Source organism: Artemia sp. Qi Xiang Cuo, chromosome 5 (assembly GCF_049724085.1).
Source record: "Artemia sp. Qi Xiang Cuo chromosome 5, ASM4972408v1, whole genome shotgun sequence".
Taxonomy (NCBI): Eukaryota; Metazoa; Arthropoda; class Branchiopoda; order Anostraca; family Artemiidae; genus Artemia; species Artemia sp. Qi Xiang Cuo.
The window spans coordinates 53,955,870-53,982,545 of record NC_142798.1 but is presented as its reverse complement, the minus strand read 5'-3'; positions in this window follow the sequence as shown (position 1 = coordinate 53,982,545).

Here is a 26,676-nt window from a genome sequence, read left to right as displayed (position 1 = left end):
TTAGACTTGTATAATTTGGGCTATATATTTGCCTATTAGGGGCACTTTCCAAATACTTTACCAATACCTCCTCCCCTCCAATGTGGAAATATATAGCCTAAATTATATTATACAATAAACTAAAGGTTGCATGAAGGCTACAGTTGATTAGGATGAACGTAACTTCAATTCTTGGATGTGTTCCGTATAATTAACAAGTACCAAATGCTCTAACTCCTCTCAATTCTGACGAACTTTTTTAAAAATAAATCTGCGATTTTAGTAATTTTGGTGACAGGTTACTTTAAATCACGTAAAAATTTTAAGTAAAAGAGGAAGTACTATATTAATATCATTGCCAGGACAAACGCGGAAGGTTCGACATAGTCTAATCCCCTTTTGGTTTAATTTTGGTTGGTTTTGTTTCTTCCAAAACGGAACACCACAAAATTGTCTTTAATAAAAACCTCAGTTCTAATACCATAAATAAAACTAACCGTATTCACGAAGCATAAAATCAATGTTCTTATTATATTTTGGTTTCATGTATTCATAAGGAAATTCATACGTCAGTAACTTAGGTAATTCTAATGAAGCGAATCAAATATAAATAGATTTATCTAGATTTATTTTTGACTTGGCCATTCTGGCTACCGAGAAATTCTCGCTAAAGATTATTTCCGATCTAAAGTTATGTTTATTAATTATTTTGTGTCTGTGTTCATCAATAGGGATTACTTCAATACTTGCTCTTTTTCTAACATTTTCCATGATTTTCCCAAAACAAGCATTATTCATTAATTTAAAGAAACCTTTCTTGAAAGGTGTGTTATTCTGCCTTTTGTAGGGGGTATGATTACGGTCATAAGATGATTAAAACTCGGTTAGCGTGCCCTTAGGTCTTGGCCTGAATAATTATTTTGAGCATTTCTACTAGGAGTTAATCGAGAACCTTAAATATTGTTCTAGAGAGGTTGGTTGTAATATAATACTTTTATTTATGCAACACACAATACAAGGTCTGGCTATATAAGCCATGAGGGCTAATGGTCCAAAAAAAAATAAGCAATTATAATAATACGATGGTAGAGTATAATACAATAAGATATTTGAACACTTAAAATATTCTAAGTTATTCCCAAAAATAAACGGAAGGAGGTAAGCCCGGCACATAGATTAATTCGCTCTTGGTCCCAAAAAACTTATGTTATATACTAAAAATCAACCACATCAAAACCCATCAATTTACGTACTTAGCCACGAAAGTGGTTATTTAGCGATTTCCTTTTCGAACCTCACATAAAGGATGTTTTCTTTTATCTTAGTAAACAGCGGTATTTAGAAACTTAGCAATTTGTGTTTTGGGTTGAAAATGTTTTATTCCATATTAAATTATTTCTGCTTAATTGGACACGTTCCCCCACTTAAAATTTTCTTAAGCAATTACATTTACTTTAAGTTCACATTTAGCTATATTTTGAGAAAGCCTATGTAACAATGAAGCCATAAATTGGAGTGAATCTATCAAACACATATCGCATTGGGTTTCATTAATAGGAATTTTTTTTATAAAACGATATAAAACTCTCCCCTGAACCAAAAATACCTTTATTAGTACCAATTCTCTAAGAAATAAATGAGAGTCATATTTTGAGAGATTTGCAGTACAATAGGGAAATGTTTAGGAATTCTAAAGTTCTTATTACATTCAGCATGAGTAAATCCACGTATATTACCAGTCATATGGTTGTGATTTAAATGAAAATTACTTGTTCTTGTGTATAACCATGATCTCTATGTCTGATTTCATAATCATTGGCTATTTCTTTACACATTTAGTTGGTATGCAACAGTATAAAAAGGGAAAACAATAATTTCAATTACATTCTTACATTGACTGATTTTTTCAGTAAATTAATTAAAAAAGTTTTTCCACAAATTAATTTTTTTAAAAAATTAAATAAATCAAATAAACACAAAAAAAAACAAAAAAAAAAAATAAAATACTACACCAACCAAAAAACCACCACAAATTAGTATAAATAAAAAAATTAAACCTAAAACAAAAAGAAAAAAAAATGAAGAACAGATTCAAACTCAAAAAGAGCAGAAACTAATATGAGTAGGGTTCTAAACCCCTATGCTTTCTAAAATCCAGAAAATAAAGTTCCTTTTACTGAAAAAATTCAAATGAATATACAGAAAAAATGTCCATTGCCAGTTTAATATACATATGCTGATATTTATTCATTAAAATCTGAATTAATTTTTGATTTCTTAAAATTATAAAAACGAAAACATTAAGAGACTTTTTTCAGTGAAGTACAAATTATATTCTGGCTTTTATAAATCATAGGGATTTAGAACCCTACTCATATTAATTTCTGCTCGTTTTGAGTGTGAATCTGTCATTTATTTTGACTTCTGCTTCTTTTGGATTTCATTTGTTTATTGATACTGATTTGTGGTAGTTGTATTTGATTTTATTTCTGTTCCTTTTTGGTTTAATAGAGTTCTTTACTTTTTTTTGAAAAACCTTTTTGGTGGAAACAGTTTTTTAATTAATGTCTGCTTATTTTATATTAACATTGTCTTTTGCAGGGAAAAAGACGGAGCCTCTACTAAAGTTAAACAACCATCCCTTCTAACCTTAAATACCCCTGCGCATAGCTTATAAGCCTTGCTCCAAATCTCTGGGATTTGTTCCAACCCCAAAAGCCTTGTTATATGATATTTAGACTATTTTGAATAGAATGGCTATCTCAAAATTCCTATTAGATGCATCTTGAGAATATACGACATATGTGGGGGGGGGGAGTAGATGCCCTACGTTCACTTTGACTCTTAAAAAGAGCACTAGAGGGTCTAAGGACCAATCCAATGAGCCCCCTTCGAAGTTCATATGACCATGCTTTCTATAAGAACCTTATCTGCCCCCGGGGCATAACCTAGAACCCTTGCCCTGAGGGCTGGAAGGATGTGCTATCTTCAAAAAAAAAAATTTCCAGACATTTAAAATACGTTGAAAATGGCTATCTAAAAATTTTAATTTGAAGTGTTTGGGGAAATGATGGGCACGGGGGCCATTTAACCTCTGATCATTTTTGACTAGTAAATTAGGCCCTAGTCCTCTCAATTTCCAATCGAACGAGTCCTTTTTGAAGCTTCTATGACAAAACTTTATATAAGAACCTTATATGCGTCAAGGACATAACTTACGACCCTTATTCTGATGGCTATGGGGGGAGGGTTGTCGTCCTCAAGACATAATTTCCAGACCTTTCAACTACGTTGAACAAAATGGCCGCATCAAAATGTTGATCGGAAATATTTAGGGAAATGATTGGCGTGGGATGGGGGGGGGGGTGATTCTCCCTCCGGATACTTTCGACTATTAAAAAGGGTAACAGCTCTCTCAATTTCCAATCGAATGAGCCCTTTTTAAAGTTTTTACGACAACGTTTTCTATAAAAACCCAACGTTTTCTATAAATATGCCCCAAGGCATAACTTACAACCTTAGTCCTGAGGGCTGTCGGGGGGGGGGGGGGTTGTAACACACAAATACGAAAGAAACAGACCCTTTAACTACGTTAAACAAACTGGCAAACTCAACCGGTTGATCGGAACTGTTTGGGGAAATGTCAAGCGTTGGGGGAGGGGCATTCGTCCGTTGATTGCTTTTGACTTATAATAAGAGAACTAGCTCTATCAGTTCCCAATTGAATGAGCCGTTTTTGAGGTTTCTAAGAAAATGTTTCTATAAAAACTTTATATGTCCCCAGGGCAAACTTACAACATTTGCCCTGGGGGTTGTAGGGGCGTTTGTCATCTCCAAAGATATAATTTCCAAATCTTTTAACTACGTTGAACAAAGTGGCTACCTAAAAATTTTGATTAAATGTCTTCGGGGAAATGGTGAGGGTGAGAGGGGGTTACTTGCCTTTCAATCACTTTTGACTATTAAAAAGACCACTAACCCTTTCAGTTTCTAATCGAATGAACCCTTTTTAAATTTTCTACAAGAAAACTTCTATAAAAATCTTATATGCCCCAGGACATAACTTACAACCCTTACCCTGAGGGCTGTGCGGGGAGGGGTTTTGTCAACCTCAAAGACTTAATTTCCAGAAGTCCCAACGACGTTGAAAAAAATGGCTATCTCAAAAGTTTGAGTAGATGTCTTTGGGGAAATGGTGGGCGTGAGAGAGGGGTTAGTTGCCCTCCGATCTCTTTTTACTACAATAAGGGCACTAGCTCTTTCAATTTCCAATCGAATAAGCCCTTTTTGAAGTTTCTACGACAACCCTTTCTGTTAAAACATTATATAACCCCAGGGTGTAACTTACAACCCTTACAATGATGGCTGTGCGTGAGGGGGTGTTGTCTTCCTCAAAGGCCTATTTTCCAGAACTTTCAACAGCGTTGAAGAAAACGGCTATCTGAAAATGTTTATTGGATGTATTTGGGGAAATGATGGGCGTGAGAGGAGGGTTTGCTGCCCTCCTATCACTTTCGACTTTTAAAAAGGGCACTAGCCCTTTCAATTTCCAAATTGAAAGGGCACTAGAGAGGGGGGGGGGGGGTTAGTTGCCATCTAATCACTTTCTACTTCAACAAGGGCACTAGCTATTTTAATTTCCTATCGACTGAGCTCTTTTTGAAGTTTCTACGACAACCCTTTCTATAAGAAAATTATATGTCCCAAGGGGTATAACTTACAGCTCTTACCCTGAGGGCTGTGGGAGCAGGGGGCTGTCTTCCTCAAAGACCTAATTTCCAGAACTTTCAACTACGTTGAACAAAATGGCTATCTCAAAATTTTCATTGGATGTGTTTGTGAAAATGGTGGGCATGAGAAGGGGGTTAGTTGCCCTCTCATCACTTTCGACTTTTAAAATGGTTACTAGCCCCTTCAATTTTCAATTGAACTAGACTTTTGAGAAGTTTCTATGACAACGCTATCTGTAAAAAGGTTATGTGCCCCCAGAACAAAACTTACAACCCTTGCCCTGAGGGTTGTGGAGGGTTTGCCATCCTCAAAGACATAATTTCCAGAACTTTCAACTGCGTTGAACAAAATGACTATCCCAAAATTTTGATTGGAAGTGTTTGGGGAAAACGTGGGCATGAGAGGGGGCTAGTTGCCGTCTAATCACTTTTGACTATTAAAAAGGGCACTAGCCCTTTCAATTTCCAATCGAATGAGCCCTTTTTGAAGTTTCTACAACAACAACTTCTTTAAAAACATTATATGCCCCACGGCATAACTTACAACCTTAGTCCTGAGGGCGGTCGGGGGGGGGGGGGGAGTTGTCACACTCAAAGACAAAATTTATAGACCCTTTAACTACGTTAAAAAAATGGCTATCTCAAAAGCTTGATTGGAACTGTTTGGGGAAAAGTCAGGGGTTGGGGGGACGGGCATTAGTCCTTGGATTGCTTTTGACTCTTAATTAGGGCACTAGCCCTCTCAATTCTCAATTGAATGAGCCCTTTTTGAATTGTCTAAGAACGTTTTCTATAAAAACCTTTATATGCCCCCAGGGCAAACTTACAACCTTTGCCCTGGGGGTTGTGGGGGCGTTTGTCATCTCCAAAGACATAATTTCCGAACGTTTCAACCACGTTGAACAAAATGGCGATCTCAAAATATTGATTGAATGTATTCGGGGAAATGGTGGGTGTGAGAGGGGTTACTTGCCTTTCAATCACTTTCGACTATTAAAAAGAGTACTAACCCTTTTAGTTTCCAATCGAATGAACCCTTTTTGAATTTTCTACAACAAAATTTTCTATAAAAACCTTATATGCCCCCAGGGCATAACTTACAACCCTTACCCTGAGGGCTGTGGGGCGAGGGGTGTTTTCATCTTCAGACTTAATTTCCAGAACTCCCAACTACGTTGAAAAAAATGGCTACCTAAATATTTTGATTGGATATGTTTTGGGAAATGGCGGGCGTAAGAAGGGGTTAGTTGACCTCCAATCACTTTCTACTACAATAAAGAGACTATTTCTTTCAATTTCCAATTGAATTTGCCCTTTTTGAAGTTTGTACGACAACCCTCTCTATTAAAGCCTTATATGCCCCCAGTGCGTTACTTACAACCCTTACTTTGAGGGCTTGAGGGGGGGGCTGTCTTCCTCAAAGGCCTATTTTCCAAAACTTTTAACTACGTTGAACAAAACAGCTATCTGAAAATTTTGATTGGATGTGTTTGGGGAAATGATTGGCGTGAGAGGGGGATTTGTTGCCCTCCCATCACTTTCGACTTTTAAAAAAGGCGCTAGCCCTTTCAATTTCCAATTGAATTAGACCTCTTTGAATTTTCTACGATAGCGCTATCTATAAAAACCTTTTATGCCAAAGGACATAACTTACAACCCTTGCCCTGAGGGGTGTGGGGGTTTGTCATCCTCAAATAGTTAATTTACAGAACTTTAAATTACGTTGAACAAAATGGTTATCTCAAAATTTTAATTGGGTGTGTTCGGGGACAACGACGGCGTGAGAGGGGGGTTAGTTGCCCTTTAATAGCTTTAGCTTTAGACTATTAAAAAGGGCACTAGAGCGGGGGGTTAGTTGCCCTCCAATCACTTTCTACTTCAACAAGGGCACTAGTTATTTTAATTTCCTATCGAATGAGCTCTTTTTGAAGTATCTACGATGACCCTTTCTATAAAAACATTATATGCCCCCAGGGTATAACATACAACCCTTACCCTGAGGGTTGTTGGAGCGGGGGGCTGTGTTCCTCAAAGACCTAATTTCCACAACTTTCAACTACGTTGAACAAAATGGCTGTCACGAAATTTTAATTGGATGTGTTTGGGAAAATAGTGGGCGTGAGACGGGGGTCAGTTGCCCTCCTCTCACTTTCGACTTTTAAAATGGTTACTAGCCCTTTCAATTTCCAATTGAATTAGCCTTTGAGAAGTTTCTATGACAACACTGTCTGTCAAAAGCTTATATGCCCCCATAACAAAACTTGCAGCCCTTGCTCTGAGGTTTTTGGGGGGTTTGTCATCCTCAAAGCCATAATTTCCAGAACTTTCAACTGCGTTGAACAAAATGGCTATCTCAAAGTTTTGATTGGATGTGTTTGGGAAAACGTCGGCGCGAGAGGGGGTTAATTGCCCTCTAATCACTTTTGACTATTAAAAAGGGCGCTAGCCCTTTCAATTTCCAATCGAATGAGCCTTTTTTGATGCTTCTACGACAGCACTTTATTTAAAAACATTATATGCCCCAGGGCATAACTTACAACCCTTGACCTGAGGGTTGTGAGGGGGTCGTCATCCTCAAAGACACAATTTCCAGAACTTTCAACTACGTTGAAAAAAATCGCCATGTCAAAATTTTGATTGGATGTGTAACTTTATACTATTAAAAAGGGGACTAACCCTTTCAAATTACAATCGAATGAAAGCTTTCTGAAGTTGCTACGACAACCCTTTCTATAGGAACTTTATATGCCCCCAGAGCATAACTTACAATCCTTACTCTGAGCGCTGCAGAGAAGGAGAGGGATGCCATCCTCAAAGACTTGATTTCCAGAACTTTCAACTGCATTGAAAAGACTGGCTATCTCAAAATTGCGCGAGATAGCCATCTCAAAATTGGCTATCTCAAAAATGGGAAAATGGTGGGCGTCAGAGGGGAATTAGTTGCCCTCCAATCACTTTCTAGTATAATAGAGAAATTAGCTCTTTCAATCCAAGCGAATGAGCCCTTTCTGAAGTTTCTACGACAACCCTTCCTATAAAAACCTTATATGCCCCCAAGGAATAACTTACAACCCTTATCCTGAGGGCTGTAGGGGGGGGGGTGTTGTCTTCCTCAAATACCTGATTACGTTTTATCGACAACACTGTCTATAAAAACCTTATATGCCCCAAGGGCATAACTTACAACCCTTACCCTGATGGCTGTAGGGGGGTGGGGTGTTGTCTTCCTCAAAGACCTAATGTCGAGAACTCTCAACTACGTTGAACAAAATAGCTCTCATATATAATTTTTATTAGATATGTTTAGGGAAATCATGGGCGTGAGAGGGGGGATAGTTGCCCTCTTGTCCCTTTTGACTTCGAAAGAGGGCACTAGCCCTTTCAATTTCCAATTGAATTAGCCCTTTTGGAAGTTTCTACGACAACACTATCTATAAAATCCTTATATGTCCCCAGGACATAACTTACAACCCTTGCCCTGAGGGGTGTGCATCGTCAATGACATAATTTCCAGAACTTTCAACTACGTTGAACAAAATGGCTATCTCAAAATTTTAGTTGGATGTGTTTGGGGAGAACATGGGCGTGAAAGGGGGCCCTCTAATCACTTTTGACAATTAAAAAGGTCACTAGCTCTTTCAATTTCCAATTGATTGAGCCGCTTTTGAAGCTTTTACGACAACAGTTTCTATAAATATCATATATGCCCCAAGGGCATAACTTACAACCCTTGCCCTGAGGGTTGCGAGGGTTCCTTATCTTCAAAGACATAATTTCCAGAACTTTTGACTACGTTGAAAGAATGGCTATCTCAAAGTTTGATTGGATGTGTTTGGGGAAAATGATGTGCGTGAGAGGGGGCTAGTTGCCCTCCAATCACTTTATACTTTTAAAAAGAGGACTAGCCCTTTCAAATTCCAATCGAATGAGCGTTTTCTGATGTTACCACGACAATCCTTTCTGTAATAACTTTGTATGCCCTCAGGGAATAACTTACAACCCTTACCCTGAGGGCTGTAGGGGGGGGGGGTGTCATCTCTCAAAGAAGTAATTGCCAGAACTTTCAATTGCATTGAAAAAATTGGCTAAAAATGTTAAGTGCTTGTGTTTAGGGAAAATGGTGGGCGCGAGAGGGGGGCTAGTTGCCCTCCAATCACTTTCTACTACAATAGGGCCACTAGCACTAGCTCTTTCAATCCAAGTGAATGAGCCCTTTTTGAATTTTTTACGACAACCCTTTATATAAAAACCTTATATGCCCCCACGGCATAACTTACATCCCTTACCCTGAGGGTTGTAGGGGGGGGGGGTGTTGTCTTCCTCAAATACCTAATTACGTTTTTATGACAACGCTTTCTATAAAAACCTTATATGCCACAAGGGCATAACTTAAAACCCTTGCCCTAAGGGTTTTGAGGGTTCGTCATCTTCAAAGAAATAATTTTCAGAACTTTCGACTACGTTGAAATATAATTATTTCAAAATTTTGATTGGATGTGTATGGGGAAATGATGTGCGTGAGAGGTGGGTTAGTTGACTGGTCTAAAACCATGAAGTGCCCTGGTCTAAAACCAACCAGAAAAAATAAAAAATAAAATAAATAATGCATTGTGCCAACATCGTTCTTTATTTAGGCAGCGCTATTGCGCTGCCTAAGATATGTTGGGAGTATCCTTTGAAAAATAAAATTGACAAGGAAATTTCTAGTGCTTTTACGGATTTATTTAAAAACAGAAAACTTAAAACGTTACAAACAGATAAAGGTTAAGAATTTATTATGAAAAATGTTCAATCGTTTAGAAAAAGTAATGAAATTGGTTGGTTTTTATCTGAAAGTGAATTGAAAGCTCAAATAGTGAAATGGTATAGAACTATCAAAGATAAATTATTTAAATATTTTACTAACGTTTGATAGATGTTTGATACATGTATTACCATCATTTTTTGACAATTATATAATCAAACAGTTCGTGGTAACGAACTGTAAGTAAGGAGCGACCCTGCTCAATGGTAACCGAAACTCTAGAAAACGGGTTTTTTATACCAAAAGATACATCAAAAGAATCAGATTTCAATGCTGAATTCAAATATATAATTTTAATCAAGTTTAGTCCTACCCATAAAAAGTTACGTGCCTGAGAAAATGTGGCTGATTTTTAAAAAAAGGGGGAAAGACCCCCTAAAATTTATAGAACCTTAATGAAATTCACACCATCATATTCAGCGTATCAGAGAACCCTACAGTAGAGGTTTCAAGCTCCTATCTACAAAAATGTGGAATTTTGCATTTTTTGCCAGAAGAAAGATCACGGATGCGAGTTTATTTGTTTTTTGTTTTTTTTTTTCCAGGGGTGATCGTATTGACCCAGCGGTCCTATAATATCGTAGGAGGGCTCATTGGAACGGAAATTAAAAGTTGTAGTGCCCTTTTTAAATGACCAAAAAAATGGAGGGCAACTAGGCCCCCTCCCACGCTTATTTTTTCCTGATCAAAATTTTGAGACAGCCATTTTGTTCAGCATGATCGAAAATATCATAATTATGTCTTTTAGAATGACTTAATCCCCCGAAGTCCCCAGGAGGAGGGCTAAAAGTTATGAACTTTACCAAATGTTAACATATAGTATTGGTTATTGGGAAGTATACAGAGGTTTTCAGGAGGTTTTGTTTCAGGTAGTGGGGGGGTGGGGTGGGGGGTTATGTTGGAGGATCTGGCCGTGAAGTAATTTTTCATGGGGGGAGGGAAATTGCCATGGAGGGGGCGCCGGACTTGCCAGCATTATTTATTGGTTATTGGGAAGTATACAGACATTTTCAGGAAGGATTTTTTTCTGGAGGGGGGGGGGGGCTAGAGGAGGGGATTACTCGGGAGAATCTTTCCGGGGAGGATGTTTCTTTGGGGAAAGGGACATTTCTATGAAAGGGGTGTCGGATTTCCAAGCATTATTTAAAAAACGATCAGAAATTAAATAAAAAAAACAAGTTTTTTCAACTGAAAGTAAGAAGCAACATTAGAACTTAAAACGAACAGAAATTATAACGTATGTTAGGGGGTTCTCCCCCAAGTCAATACCTCACTCTTTAGGCTACAGCTCTTTATAGTGCTTTCAAAAGAGCTATCTATTCCAATTAAACGGCCTTTGTGATTCAGGGGTTTGTGAATCAAAATTTTTTTTTAACTTTTAACGTAAAAAGCGTGGTATTGACTAAGGGGAGAACCCCCTCATATACGTAATAACATATATGTAATAAAAAAACAAACAGCGATACGGCTCAATAGTAATCGAAACTTTGAAAAACGGAATTTTGATGTCAATAAATGTATCAAAAGAATGTGTTTGTAATGCTGATTCTAAAAATATATAAATTTTATTAAGTTTAGTATTACTCATCAAAGGCTACGAGCCTAAGAAAATTTACCCGATTTTTTAAAGAGGGGCGAAACATCCCCTGCAAGTGAAAGAATTTTAATGAAAATCACCGTCAGATTCAGCGTATCAGAAAACCCTATTACATAGGTTTCAAGCTCATATCTGCAAAAATCTCCAACTTTGTATTTTTTGCCAGAAAAAAAATATACGAATATAGAAGTTAGTTACGTAAGTTAATTTGTAAATTACGTCATAACCAAATTTAGAGACATCCATTTAGCAAAAGAAAAGTAAAATTTTTATGCAAATTTTTTTAATGACGGTTAATTATTCAATGACGGTGAGCCAAAATAAAAGCTGCATTAACTAAAAAACGATCAGAAATTAAATAAAAAAACGAAGTTTTTTAAACTGAAAGTAAGGAGCGACATTAAAACTTAAAACGAACAGAAATTATTCCGTATATGAACGGGGCTGTCCCCGCCTCAACGCCTCGCTCTTTACGCTAAAGTTTGACTCTCTCTCACAACTTTATTTTTTTAAACAATAAAAAACTTTAGCGCAAAGAGCGAAGCGTTGAGGAGGGAACAGACCCTCTCATATACGGAATAATTTCTGCTCGTTTTAAGTTTTAATGTCGCTCCTTACTTTCAGTTTAAATTTTTTTTTATTTAATTCATATAATAGATTAATCAAAATGAAACCAATAGAAGCTATTAGAAAAGAAAATGAAAACAAGGTGTTTAAAAATCTGTTTCCAGACATAGAACCTCAAACAATGAAACATAAATTAAATGTATATGCTGTGGTTAGAATTAATAAAAAAAGAGTGTTTTTGATAAAGGCTATCTTCCAAACTATGCAACGGAGATATTTCAAATTGTTACAGTCAAACAGACAACTCCTACTACATATGAATTATCCGATAAATCGGGCTGAGTCAATTGTTGGTGCTTAATATGAAAAAGAGTTGTCAAAAGTTATTGTAAGATAATTTTCTCTTATATATAATTTGATCATAGGCAGCGCAATAGCACTGCTAAGTAAAGAATGATGTTGCCACAATGTATTATTATTCTTTTTTTTCTTTGGTTTTGTGGTTTTAAACCAGGGCACTTCGTATCGAAGGAGTTGTTGTAGAGACTTCGAAAAGGGCTAATTCGATTGGAAATTGGAGTGGCTCGTGCCCTTTTTAATAGTCGAAAGTGATTGGAAAGCAACTAACACCCCTTCCACGCCAACCTTTCCCTAAACACATCCAATCAAAATTTTGAGATAGCAATTTTGTTCTGCGTAGTTGATTTCCAGATAGAAATTATGGGGAAGTGAGGAGGACACTCCCCCAAAGCCCTCAGGGCAGGGGTGGTAAGTTATACCCTGGGGGCATTCAAGGTTTTTTATAGAAAGTGTTGTCGTAGAAACTTCAAAAAAGGCTCGTTCGATTGGAAATCCAAAGGGCTAGTGCCCTTTTAATATTTGATAGTGATTGGAGGGCAACTAACCACCCTCTCACACCCACCTTTTCCCCAAACACATCCGATCAAAATTTTGAGATAGTCATTTTGTTCAACGTAGTTAAAAGTTCTGGAAATTAGGTCTTTGAAGATTACAACCCCCTCCACAGCCCTCGGGGCAAGGGTTGTAATTTATGCCCTTGGCGCGTATAAGGTGTTTTTTTTTATAGAAAGTGTTGTCTTGGAAACTTCAAAAAGGAATCATTTGATTGGAAATTGAAATGGCTAGTACCCTTCTTAATAGTAGAAATGATTGGAAGGCAACTAACACCCCTTCCACGCCAACCATGTATACAAACACATCAAATCAAAATTTTGAGATAGCCATTTTGTTCAAAGTAGTTGAAAGGCCTGGAAGTTATATCTAAGAGAATGACGCTCCCCCACAGGCCTCAGGGTAAGGGTTGTAAGGTATGCCCTGGGGGCATATAATTTTTTTTGAAAGCTTTGTCGTAGAAACTTGAAAAAGGGCTCATTCCATTGAAAATTCAAAGGGCTAGTGCCCTCGTTAATAGTCGAAAGTGATTTGAGGGCAACTAACCCCCCTCTCGCGCCCACCTTTTCCCTAAACACATCCAATCAAAACTTTTAGATAGCCATTTTGTTCAACGTAGTTAAAAGTTTTAAAAATTTGATTTTTGAGGATGATAACCCCCTCAGAGCCTTCGGGGCAAGGGTGAGTTATGCCCTGGTGGCATATAAGGTTTTTATAGATAGCGATGTGGTAGAAACTTCATGAAGGGCTCATTCGATTGGTAATTAGAAGGGCTTGTGCCCTTTTTAGTGGTCGAAAGGGATTGGAGGATAACTTTCACCCCTCTCACACCCACCATTTCTCCAAAAATATCCAATCAAAATTTTGAGATAGCCATTTTGTTCAACGTAGTTAAAAAGTCCATAAATTAGGTTTTTGAGGATGAAACTCCCCCACAGCCCTCAGGGAAAGGGTTGTAAGTTATGCACGGGGGGATATAGTTTTTTTTGAAAGCGTTGTCTTAGAAAATTCAAAAAGGAATTATTCGATTGGAAATTGAAACTTCTAGTGCCCTTTGGATTTGATGGTTGGCAAGTAACCCCGCTCTCACGCCCTGCATTTCCCCAAACGCATCCAATCAAAATTTTGAGATAGCCATTTTGTTCACTGTATTTGAAAGGTCTGGAAATTATGTCTTTGAGGATGACAACCCCCCCAGACCCCTCAGGTCAAGGGTTGTAAGTTATGCCCTGGGACATATAAGGTTTTTATAGAAAACGTTGTCATAGAAACTTCAAAAAGGGCTCATTTGATTGGAAAATGAAAGGACTAGTGCCCGTTTTAATATTCAGAAGTGATTGGAGGGCAACGAGCCCCTCTCTCACGCCCACCATTTCCCCAAACACATCCAATCAAAATTTTGAGATAGCCATTTGGTTAAACGTAATTGAAAGTTCTGGAAATTAGGTCTTTGAGGATGACACCCTCCTCACCGCCCTCAGAGTAAGGACTGTAATTTATGCCCTGGGGGCATAGAAGGTGTTTTTAGAAAGCGTTGTTGTAGAAACTCAAAAAGGGCTCATTCGATTGGAAATTGAAAGGGCTATTGTACTTTTAAATAGTTGAAAGTGATTGGAAGGTTTGACATTTTTGTAGTAAAGGTCAATGTGGGTACAATGTATTATTATTTTTTCTTTTTTTTTTTTAGACCAGTGCACTTCCTATCGAAGGAGTTATCTTATGAGTTTCGAAATGGGCTCATTCGATCGAAAATATAAAGGGCTAATGCTCTTTTTAATGGTCAAAAGTGATTGGAGGGCAACTAGTCCTCCTCCCACCCCCACCCTCCCATTTTCCCATTATGTTTAAAACTAAATGTTGAACAAAATACAAATGAATGTGAATTGTCAGTTTAATATACATATACTGATATTTAGTAATCAAAATGTTTATATCATTTGATTTATTAAAGTTATAGAAGTAAAAACACTAATTTTTTTCAGTAAAGTGCAACTTATGTTCTGGCCTTCGGAAGGCATAGGATTTTGAGCCTTACTCATGTTAATTTCTGCTCGTTTGAGTTTGATTCGGTTATTTATTGTAATTTCTGTTCGTTTTGGGTTTCATTTATTTATCGACGTTGATTTGTGGTAGTTTCACGACTTGATAGATTATTTGATTTTATTTTTGCTCATTTTTGGTTTAATGGAATTCTTTAATTTTCTTTGAAAAACTCATTTTGTGGAAAAAGTTTTTTTATTAATGATAGTAAAATCTAAGATTATACCATTTCATCAAACACTATAAGATTCTCTCATGAGTTACGGTAAAGAATTTTATTTGAATGTGTTTTTGTTCAGTTGAATGTTGACCATTGATTGAAAGAGGGTCCTTTGACAGCTGGATTGTTAGTTTTAATTTTGTTTTCATTTGCTAATCTGTTTAATTTTTAAAAGTCTAAAGTGATAAGGGATTTAAGTTCAAGGAGGAAAATTGGCCTATATTAAAAAAATGTATATTTTACACGACCGTTATAAAATCAAAGAATGTTACCTATGCATTATAAGGGGGGATCTCATGGTAAATCTGGAGGTATTTTTATTACTGAGCTACTAGTTAGGTAAAGATATCACTTCTTGTCCTTTTGTATGCTGTTTTAAATATAATAGTCATTTTACTTGGAAATTAAATGGACATTTAAAGATGACACCCATTTGTTTAATTTTTGCTGTAGAAACGGGTTAAAATATTGGTTAAAAACTTACTATTTGATTGTAATTCCATTTTGTTAAAGTTATATAACCCACGGGCATTGATTCTTCATGATCCCACTGAATCAACAAATTCTAAATCTCATAAAAATTGCCATGTTTACTTTAAGCCACTAGCATCACTTTTGTTTAAACCTGAGTACTCATAAATCAAACCAACTGTGATGAAATGAAGAACCAGGAAAACACACAAACAAGTTGTGCTGCTAAAGTGATTGCAGCTTTTAGAATTTGCAAGTTTTGTCACTGGAAGCTTTGAAACTTTTCGCGCACCTGGTAGTGTAATTTAAAGAGTGGCTTTTACAAAAATGAGGTTGATAGGCACTAAATGAGCAGGTCTTAAATTGAGAAATTAAACAGCTTTCATTGATGTTCCAGTGCCCTTAGCAGAGGAGGAAAAAACCTGGAATTCGTTCCAGAAAATTAATGTCATGAAATCTTTGGATTTTTTTTTTTATCAAGTTTGTCATTGAGTATTTTTATACATCAGAAAATGTATAAATATTCAATGCACTTTTCTGTATTTGCAGGCCTGTGTAAGATATTTTGTTTTTCATTTTGTTTTAAACAAACATCATATTTTGTTTTTGTTGTTGTTTTGTTTTTCCTCTCTTGATGCATTGTCCGATGGGTAGCTTGTCTAGACTCAAAGAATCCAGTTCGTTTTTATGTAGTCTGGAATTTTATCTTTTTCTCTAATTAAGTTCATTATTTACTGAAATACTATTTGAAATGATTAAAAAAGTGGATAATAATTGATGGAAACATGATAAACTGATAAATACAAATATTGTAAATGTTATTAAGTAACCTAATAGTACTAATTTTATTTTGCTAGCTTGTTTCTTTACAGAGAGTATAATCACCTAACTGATCATAGGCAGCGCGATAGTGCTGCCTAAGTTAAGAACGATGTGGTCACAATGTATTATTTGGTTTCTCCATGCCCGGGCACTTCGTATCGAAGGAGTTGTCTTAGAAACTTCAAATAGGGCTCATTCGACTGGAAATTGGAGTGTCTAGTGCCCTTTTTAATAGTCGAACGTGATTGGAGGGCAAATAGCCCCCCCCACGCCCGTCATTCTCCCAAACACCTCCAATCAAAATTTTGAGATAGCCATTTTGTTCAGCGTAATTGGTTTCTAGATAGAAAATATGTTTTTGAGGAGGACACACCCCCACAACCCTCGGGGCAAGGATTTTAATTTATGCCCTGAGTGCATATAAGAACGATGTTGGCACAATGTATGATTTATTATTTGTTTCCTTTAAACCAGGGCAAGTTTCGAAGTTGTCGTAGAAACTTCGAAAAGGGCTCATTTAATTTGATATTGGAGTGGCTTGTGCCCATTTTAGTAGTCAAAAGTGATTGGAAGGCAACTAACACCCTTTCATCGCTCCACCATTTCCCGTAACACATCCAATCAAAATTTTGAGAGAGCCAATTTTTTCAGCTTAGATGATTTCCAGATGGAAATTTTGTTTTTGAGGAGGACACTCCCCCACAGCCTTCAGGGCAAGGGTTGTAAGCTATTCCCGGGGGCATATAAGGTTTTTATAGAAAGCATTGCCGTAGAAAACTTCAAAAAAGGATAATTCGATTGGAAATTTAAAGGGCTAGTGCTCGTTTTAATATTCGAAAATGATTGAAGGGCAATCAGAAAATATGTTTTTGAGGAGGACACACCCCCACAACCTCGGGGCAAGAATTTTAAGTTATGCCCTGAGGGCATACAAGAACGATGTTGGCACAATGTATGATTTAGTATATTTTTTTCCCTTTAGGGCACTTTGTATAGAAGAAGTTGTCGTAGAAACTTCGAAAAGGGCTCATTCAATTTGAAATTGGAGTTGCTTGTGCCCTTTTAATAGTCGAAAGTGATGACTAACACCCCTTCCACGCCCACCATTTCCCGAAACACATCCAATCAAAATTTCGAGATAGCCATTTTGTTCAACGTAGTTGATTTCCAGACGGAAATTATGTTTTTGAGGAGGACACTCCCCCAGAGCCCTCAGGGCAGGGGTTGTAAATTATGCCCTGGGGGCATATAAGGTTTTTTCTATGGAAGACGTTGTCGTAGAAACTTGAAAAAAGGCTCATTCGGTTGAAAACTCAAAGGGCTAGTGCCCTATTTAATAGTCGAAAATGATTAGAGGGCAACTAACCCCCCTCTCACGCCCACCTTCTCCCCAAACACATCCAATCAAAATTTTTAGATAGCAATTGTATTCAACGTAGTTGAAAGTTTTGGAAATTAGGTCTTTAAGGATGACACCCCCCCCCCACAGCCCTCAGGGCAAGGGTTGTAGGTTATGCCCTTGGGGCATAAAAAGTTTTTATCGAAAGTGTTGTCGTAGAAACTTCAAAATGGCTGATTGAATTGGAAATTGAAAGGGCTAGTGCCTTTTTTAATAGTTGAAAGTGATTTTATAGCGACTAACGGCCCTCTCATCGCCCACTAATTTCCCAAAAACGTCCAATCAAAATATAGAGATATGCATTTTCTTCAACGTAGATGAAAGTTCTAGAAATTAGGTCTTTTAGGATGATACCCCCCTCAGAGCCCTCAGTGCAAGGGTTGTAAGTTATGCCCTTGGGGTATATAAAATCTTTATTGAAAGTGTTGTCGTAGAAACTTCATAAGGGCTCATTCAATTGGAAATTGAAAGGGCTAGTGCCTTTTTTAATAGTTGAAAGTGATTGGATAGCGACTAACGCCCCTCTCACACCCACCATTTTCCAAAATACATCCAATCAAACTTTTGAGATATCCATTTTCATCAACGTAGTTGAAAGTTCTGGGAATTAGGTCTTTTAGGATGATAACCCCCTCAGAGCCCTCAGTGCAAGGGTTGTAAGTTATGCCCTAGGGGCATATAGGTTTATATAGAAAGTTGTTGTATAAATCATGGGCAGCGCGATAGCGCTGCCTAAGTAAAGAACGGGGACAAGTGAGAACGAGACATGAAACGGTGACTAAGTAAAGAGGAGGACACTCCCCCACAACCCTCAAGGCAAGAGTTTTAAGTTATGCCCTGTGGGTATATAAGAACGATGTTGGCACAATGTATTATTTATTATTTTTTTCCTTTAGAGCAGGGCACTTCGTATCGAAGAAGTTGTCGTAGAAACTTCGAAAAGGGCTCATTCAATTGGAAATTGGAGTGGCTTGTGCCCTTTTAATAGTCGAAAGTGATTGGAAGGCGACTAAAACCCCTTCCACGCCCACCATTTCCCAAAAACACATCCAATCAAAATTTTGAGATAACCATTTTGTTCAGCGTAGTTGATTTCCAGATACAAATTATGTTTTTGAGGAGGACAGTCCCCCACAGCCCTTAGAGCAAGGGTTGTAAGTTGTGTCCTGGGGCATATAAGGTTTTTTTATAGAAGGCACTGTCATAGAAACTTCAAAAAAGGCTCATTCGATTGGAAATTGAAAGGGCTAGTGCCTTTTTTAATAGTTGAAAGTGATTGAATAGCGACTAACGGCCCTTTCACGCCCACTAATTTCCCAAACACGTCCAATCAAAATATCGAGATATGCATTTTCTTCAACGTAGATGAAAGTTCTAGAAATTCGGTCTTTTACGGTGAGACCCCCCTCAGAGCCCTCAGTGCAAGGGTTGTAAGTTATGCCCAGGGGGTATATATAATCTTTATTGAAAGCGTTGTCGTAGAATCTGCAAAAGGGCTCATTCAATTGGAAATTGAAAGGGCTAGTGCCTTTTTTAATAGTTGAAAGTGATTAGATAGCGACTAACGCCCCTCTCACACCCACCATTTTCCAAAATACATCCAATCAAACTTTTGAGATATTCATTTTCATCAACGTAGTTGAAAGTTCTGGGAATTAGGTCTTTTAGGATGATAACCCCCTCAGAGCCCTCAGTGCAAGGGTTGTAAGTTATGCCCAGGGGGCATATAGGTTTATATAGAATGTTGTTGTATAAATCATAGGCAGCGCGATAGAGCTGCCTAAGTAAAGAACGGGGACACAGGAGAACGAGACAAGAAACGGGGACTAAGTAAAGAGGAGGACACTCCCCTACAACCCTCAGGGCAAGTGTTTTAAGTTATGCCCGGGGAGTATAAAAGAACGATGTTGGCACAATGTATTATTTATTATTTTTTTCCTTTAGAGCAGGGCACTTCGTATCGAAGAAGTTGTCGTAGAAACTTCGAAAAGAGCTCATTCAATTGAAAATTGGAGTGGCTTGTGCCCTTTTTAATAGTCGAAAGTGATTGGAAGGCGACTAACGCCCCTTCCACGCCCACCATTTCCCCAAAACACATCCAATCAAAATTTTGAGATAGCCATTTTGTTCAGTGTAGTTGATTTCCAGATACAAATTATGTTTTTGAGGAGGACAGTCCCCCACAGCCCTTAGAGAAAGGGTTGTAAGTTGTGTCCTGGGGGCATATAAGGTTTTTTATAGAAGGCGTTGTCGTAGAAACTTCAAAAAAGGCTCATTCGATTGGAAATTCCAAGGGCTAGAGTCCTTTTCAATAGTCGAAAGTGAATAGATAACCCGCCTCTTACGCCCACCTTTTCCCCAAACACGTCTAATCGAAACTTTGAGATAGCCATTTTATTCAATGTAGTTTTAAGTTCTGGAAATTAAGTCTTTTAGGATGACAACCGCCCCCCCCCCAAGCCCTCCAACCCCAATGAAAACCCCCTTTTATAGTCGAAAGTGATTGGAAAGCGACTAACACCCCTTCCACGCCCAACATTTCCCCAAACACATCCAATAAATATTTTGAGATAGCCATTTTGTTCCACGCAGTTCAAAGTTCAGGAAAATTTACCTTTGAGCAGGACACTCCCCCCACAGTCTTCAGGGTAAGGGTTATAACTTATGCCCTGGGGACATATAAGGTTTTTATTGAAATCTTTGTAGAAGAAACTTGAAAAAGGGCTCATTCCATTGGATATTCAAAGGGCTCGTGCCCTTTTTAATAGTCAAAAGTTATTTGAGGGCAACTAACCCCCCTCTCACGCCCATCTTTTCCCCAAACACATCCAATCAATATTTTACATAGCCATTTTACTCAACGTAGTTGAAATGTTTTGGAAATTAGGTCTTTAAGGATAAAAACCAACCCCTCCCCCACAGCCCTCAGGGCAAGGGTTGTAAGTTATGCCCTGGGGGCATATAAGGTTTTTATTGAAAGCAGTAAAAACTTCAAAAGGGTTCATTCAATTGGAAACTGAAAGGGATAGTGCCTTCTCTAATAGTTGAAAGTGATTGGAAAGCGAGTAACGCCCCTCTCACGCCTACCATTTTCCCAATCACATCCAATCAAAATTTTGAGATATTCATTTTGTTCAACGTAGTTGAAAGTTCTTGAAATTAGGTCTTTTAGAATGATAACCCCCTCAGAGCCCTCAGTGCAAGGGTTGTTACTTATACCCTGGGGGCATATAAAGTTTATATAGAAAGTTGTTATAGAAATTTAAAAAAGGGCTCATTTGATTGGAAATTGAAATTTTCCTTAATAATAGTCGAAAGTGAGTGGAGAGTAATTAACCCCCCTCTTACACCCACCATTTCCCCAAAAACATTCAATCAAAGTTTAGAGATAGTAATTTTGTTCAACGTATTTGAAAGTTCTGGAAATTATGTATTTAAGTATGACAAACCCCACAGAGCCCCAAGGGCAAAGGTTGTAAGTTCTGGCCTGGGGGCATATAAGGTTTCTATAGATAGAGGTGTCGTAAAACTTCAAAAGGGGCTCATTCAATTGGAAATTGAGAGGGCTATTGCCCTTTGCAATAGTCAGAAGTGATTGGAGGGTAATTAACCCCCCTCTGTCGCCCACCATTCCCCCAAACACATCCAATCAAAATTTTCAGATAGCCCTTTGTTCAACATAGTAGAAAGTTCTGGAAATTAGGTCGTTGAGAATGACACCCCCCCCCAGCACTCAGGGCAAGGGTTTTAAGTTGTGCCCTGGGTGCTTATAAGATTTTTATTGAAAGCGTAGAAACATCAACTGGGCTCATTCAATTCGAAATTGAAAGAGCTTGGGCCATTTTTAATAGTTGAAAGTGATTGGAGAGTGACTATAGCCCCTCTCAAGCCCACCATTTCACCAAACACATCCAATCAAAATTTTGAGATAGCCATTTTCTTTAACGTAGTTGAAAGTTCTGGAAATTCAGTCTTTGAGGATTACAATCACCCTAACAGAGCTTAGGATATGGGTTTTAATTTATGCCCTGGGGGCATATAAGGTCTTTATACAAAGCGTTGTCGTTTTCAAAAGGGCTCATTCGATTGGAAATTGAAAGGCCTAGTGCCCTTTTTAATAGTAGAATGTGATGAGAAAGCTTGACCTGTTTATAGTAAAGATTGATTGGGCATAATGCATAATTTTTGTTGTTGTTGTTGTTTAGACCAGGGCACTTTGTATCGAAGGAGTTGTCGTGGGAACTTCGAAAAGGGCTCATTCGAATGAAATTAGAAAGGGCTAAGGGCTGATGTCCTTTTTAGTAGTCGAAAGTGATTGGAGGGCAACTAGTCCTCCTTCCACTCCCACCCTCCCACGCCCACCCTCCAATTTGCCCAGTATGTTTAAAAACAAAATGCTGCCTTAAGATTAAATCAAATGCACTGTGATAAAGCTAATTCCCAGTAAGGCATCTCAGCAATATCCTAAGAACGACTGAGGCTATTATGTCCAATCTTTTGAGGCTGCTTCTGCTCTTAAAACGTAACCAAGTCAAAATAGCGTAAGTGTATCCAAGCTGTCAAAGAAAGTAAACAGATTGTTTTGAGAATGGTATCAAGTTTTCCATTTCATGTCAATTAAGGGAGGTATGAAACTAAATTAAACAGTACTATTTGTGTCCAGATTTTTAAAAGTGTGTATCTTGTTAAAAATTGCTGAAAATTTTTCTCTAGCATACAAATAGCAGGCCAAACTATAAAGTCTTACAAAACGAAAAGATTTAAAGTATTATTTTGCTTTTCCCTAAGAAGACTATGTCAATATAAAACGAACAGAAATTAAATGAACAAACTTTTTCAACAGAATTAGTTTTTCAATGAAAAGTTAATAATTCAATTAAACAAAAAACGACCGACAATCAAATAAAATAATCTACCAAGCGTGAAACTACCACAAATCAGCATCGATAAAGAAATGAAACCCAAAACGAGCAGAAATTACAATAAATAACCGAGTCAAACTCAAAACAAAAGAACAAACGTTGCACTTTACAGAAAAAAATGTTTTTACTTTTATAACTTTAATAAATCAAATAATATTAACATTTTGATTACTAAATATCAGTGTATGTATATTAAACTGACAATGCATTAAATGCATTGCATCAGTTTTTGTTAAACTGACAAAACGGGCATCAGCCCTTTCTATTTTCAATCGAATGAGCCCTTTTCGAAGTTCCCACGACAACTCCTTCGATACGAAATGCCCTGGTTTAAACAATAACAACAACAAAAAATATTACATTATACCCACATCGATCTTTACTATAAAAATGTCAAGCCTTCCAACCCCTTTCGACTATTAAAAAGGGCACTAGGCCTTTCAATTTCCAATCGAATGAGCCGTTTTGGAAACGACAACGCTTTCTATAAACACCTCATATGCCCCCATGGCATAAATTACAACCCTTACACTAAAGTCTGTTAGGGTGGTTGTCATCCTCTAAGACCGAATTTCCAGAACTTTCAACTACGTTAAACAAAATAGCTATCTCAAAATTTTTATTGGCTGTGTATGGGGAAATGGTGGTCGTGAGAGGGGTGGTAGTCGCTCTCCAATCACTTTCAACTATTAAAAATGGCCCTAGCCTTTTCAATTTCCAATCAAGTGAGCCCTTTTGAAGTTCCTACGACAAACCTTTCAATAAAAATCTCATATGCCCCCAGGGCATAACTTACAAACCTTGCCCTGAGTGTGTGAGGGGGGATGTCATTCTGAAAGACCTAATTTCCAGAACTTCCTAATACGTTGAAGAAAATGGCTATCTGAAAATTCTGATTGGATGTGTTTGGAGGAATGGTGGGCGTGAGAGGGGGTTTGTTACCCTCCAATCACTTTCGACTATTACAAAGGGCACTAGCCCTCTCAATTCCCAATTGAATGAGCCCCCTTTGAAGTTTTACGACAACTCTATCTACAAAAACCTTATATGCCCCCAGGGCAGAACTTACAACCTTTGCCCTTTGGAATGGGGGAGGGGTTTGTCATCCTTAAATACATAATTTCCAGAACTTTCAATTACGTTGAACAAAATGGCTATCTACAAAGTTTGATTGACTGTTTTTGGGGAAATGGTGGGCGTAAGAGGGTGGATAATTACTCTCCACTCACTTTCGACTATTAAAAAGGGCAATTTAAATTTCCAATCAAATGAGCCATTTTTGAAGTTTCTATAACAACTTTCTATATAAACTTTAAATGCCCCCAGGACATAACTTACAACCCTTGCACTGAGGGCTATGAGTGGGTTATCATCCTAAAAGAGTAGGGGAAGGGGTACCTGCCCTAACAGGACACCATATATGGGCATTGAATACTAACGGGAGTGCCGCAACACGCTCAGTGAATACAACCGGGACAAGATCTTTGAGCTCCAATGAGTTAGAATAGTACCGGGACAAGATCATTGACCTCCAATGAGCTAGAATACTGGGCGAACAAGATCAATGGGATATGCGACATCATAAGACTTCTGAGAATTTCAACATTGGATTTACGTAACAGGATGCTGTCGAAACTTATCTGCTATCATTAATTTCCAGACAGGATGATGTGTAATTAATACAAACATGAATTACAATGGACTTATTGTGTGTTTCGATTGTGTAAGAATTCATGACAGAAAAATCAATAGGCTTCATAGGAATTTAAAATGTATCTGTGCACAGTTGCCAGAACAAAGGAAACGTCAGAGATCAATGGACATTTTAGGAGAGTTAGTTGGGCTGAAACAGATTGAGACATACGACATGACCTAGCTTTACGTCTCGGCTGTAATCGCTATAATAGACATGTACAAAATATGAGATGTGGGCGATATAAAATACTGTTTTTGGCAACGGAGTACGCTAAAAATTTGAAGGTAATAGAGTCATTGGTGTCAAGATGACCACGTGAATAGACATAGCTGTACTTCCTGACCGTGTTCTGTATATTACACAAGTACTATTTAAGCAGTGTTGTCAATATAAAAATTTAATACCAATAAAGATATAGATGCCAAGAAAAGAATTTTAATAGAGAAGTTCAAAAAAATTCGAAGAAATTCTTAAAAATCAACTAGTGAGACGATTATGAATATGAACCATCAAGGACCGCACCTACCAATGACCCTAGCCAACAAGAACTTCAACCTCCAAGATCCTCACACCCCAACCTCCCAGCCCCCCTCCTCCAACTTTTTGGGCCCATTCCTCCATTTCTTATACTTTTTGAAGTTTTCTTTTCATGATAATTTTATTTCAACTTTTTTACATGTCTTAGAATGAACAAGTACACAAAATGGGATTAGTGAGATGGTTATGGATTTGAACCATCAGGGACCACAAACAGCAATTACCCTAGCCACCAAGTCCATCAACCTCCAAGGTCCCCTTTCCCCAAGCTCAATGGGGCCCCTCCCTCGTACTTTTTGGCCCCCACCCCATTTTTTATACTTTTTTGAAGTTTATTTTTTAACATGATAATTTTTGTTCAACTTTTTTTACATGTCTTAGAATGAATAAGTACACAGTATGGGATTAGTGAGACGCTTATGGATTTGAACATCAAGGACCACACCCACCAATGACCCTAGCCACCAAGGACCTCAACCTCCGAAGTCCCCTCTCCCAAACCTCCAAGCCCCTCTCCCCACATCCAACTTTTTGGGCCCTTCCCCCCGATTTTCTTATACTTTTTTTTAAGTTTATTTTTTTGAACTTTTTTATTTTTTAACATGATAATTTTATTTCAACTTTTTTTTGCATGTTTTAGAATAACACAAAACATTCTTAAAGCATAAAAAAATTAACATTTAAGCTATATTTCTTAACGTATGTAGATTTGTGTTGTCTGAAACCTAGGATTTGGGGTGCTTGGTTCACTATTTCGCACTTTTGTGACCTAGGTTTCTTAGCATGTCGTAGGTGTGTGTTGTCTGAAATCTATGGTTTGGGATGTATGGTTTACTATATAAGATTTTTCTTAGCTAGGTTTCTTAACCTTTCGTAGGTATGTGTTGCATGAAACTTAGGATTTGGGATGTATAGTTTGCTATTTGGACTTTTCTGAGCTAGATTTCCAAACCTTTCGTAAGTTTATGTTGTCTGAAACCTATGATTTGGGATGCATGGTTTACTATTTTGCACTTTTCTGAGCTAGGTTTCATAGCCTTTCATAGGTGTATGTTGTATGAAACACATGATTAAGTTTAATATCTGTTTGTGAGATGGGGAATGACCCATGGCCTCTTTGGCTACATTTTTACATATTTTTAAATAAAGTTGGGTTGTAGTTTTCAAAATAGAAACATCCCAGTTTAAAAAACATGTGATTTTATTGATAACGTTTATGATTTTTTTAATAAAGTTGGGTTTTAGTTTCAAGAAATACGAACATTCTCATTTAAAATACATATGATTTTATTAATAATATTTGATATTTTACAAAAGTTGGGTTTTAGTTTTCGGAAATAAAAACACCCAAGTTTAAAATAAATCTGGCTTTATTAATAATATTTGAATTTCTAATAAAGTAATTTTATTGTCGAAATCAACGATAGTTCTTTTCTTAATATTTCTCCTAAACCTGTTTTACAAGTTAAAGTATTCATCTTTTTTCACTCCCAACATTACTTTACGGCTTTTTGCATGCCCTAACACCAAGAAATACATTTCAAAAGGCTTTATTATATTAATTCAGATCAGTTTTTTTTCGTGATATTCCTCTTAAACCCATTTTACAAGTTGAAGTACTCATCTTCAATTTTTTTCACTCCCAACATTACTTTACGACTTTTTGCACACCCCAACCCCAAGCAAATGTTTTTCAAAAGCCTTTATTATATTATTTCAGAACAAGTTGTTTTCTTAATATTCCTCCTAAACCCATTTTACAAGTTGAAGTACTCATTTTTTTTTTACTTCCAATATTACTTTATGACTTTATGAATACCCTAACACCAAGAAATACTTTTCAAAAGGCTTTATTTTTTTATTCCAGAACAAGTGATTTTCGTAGTATTACTCCTAAACCTTTTTCACAAGTTGAAGTACTCATCTTTTTTCAGTCCCAACATTACATTACGACTTTTTGCACATCCCAAACCCAAGCAA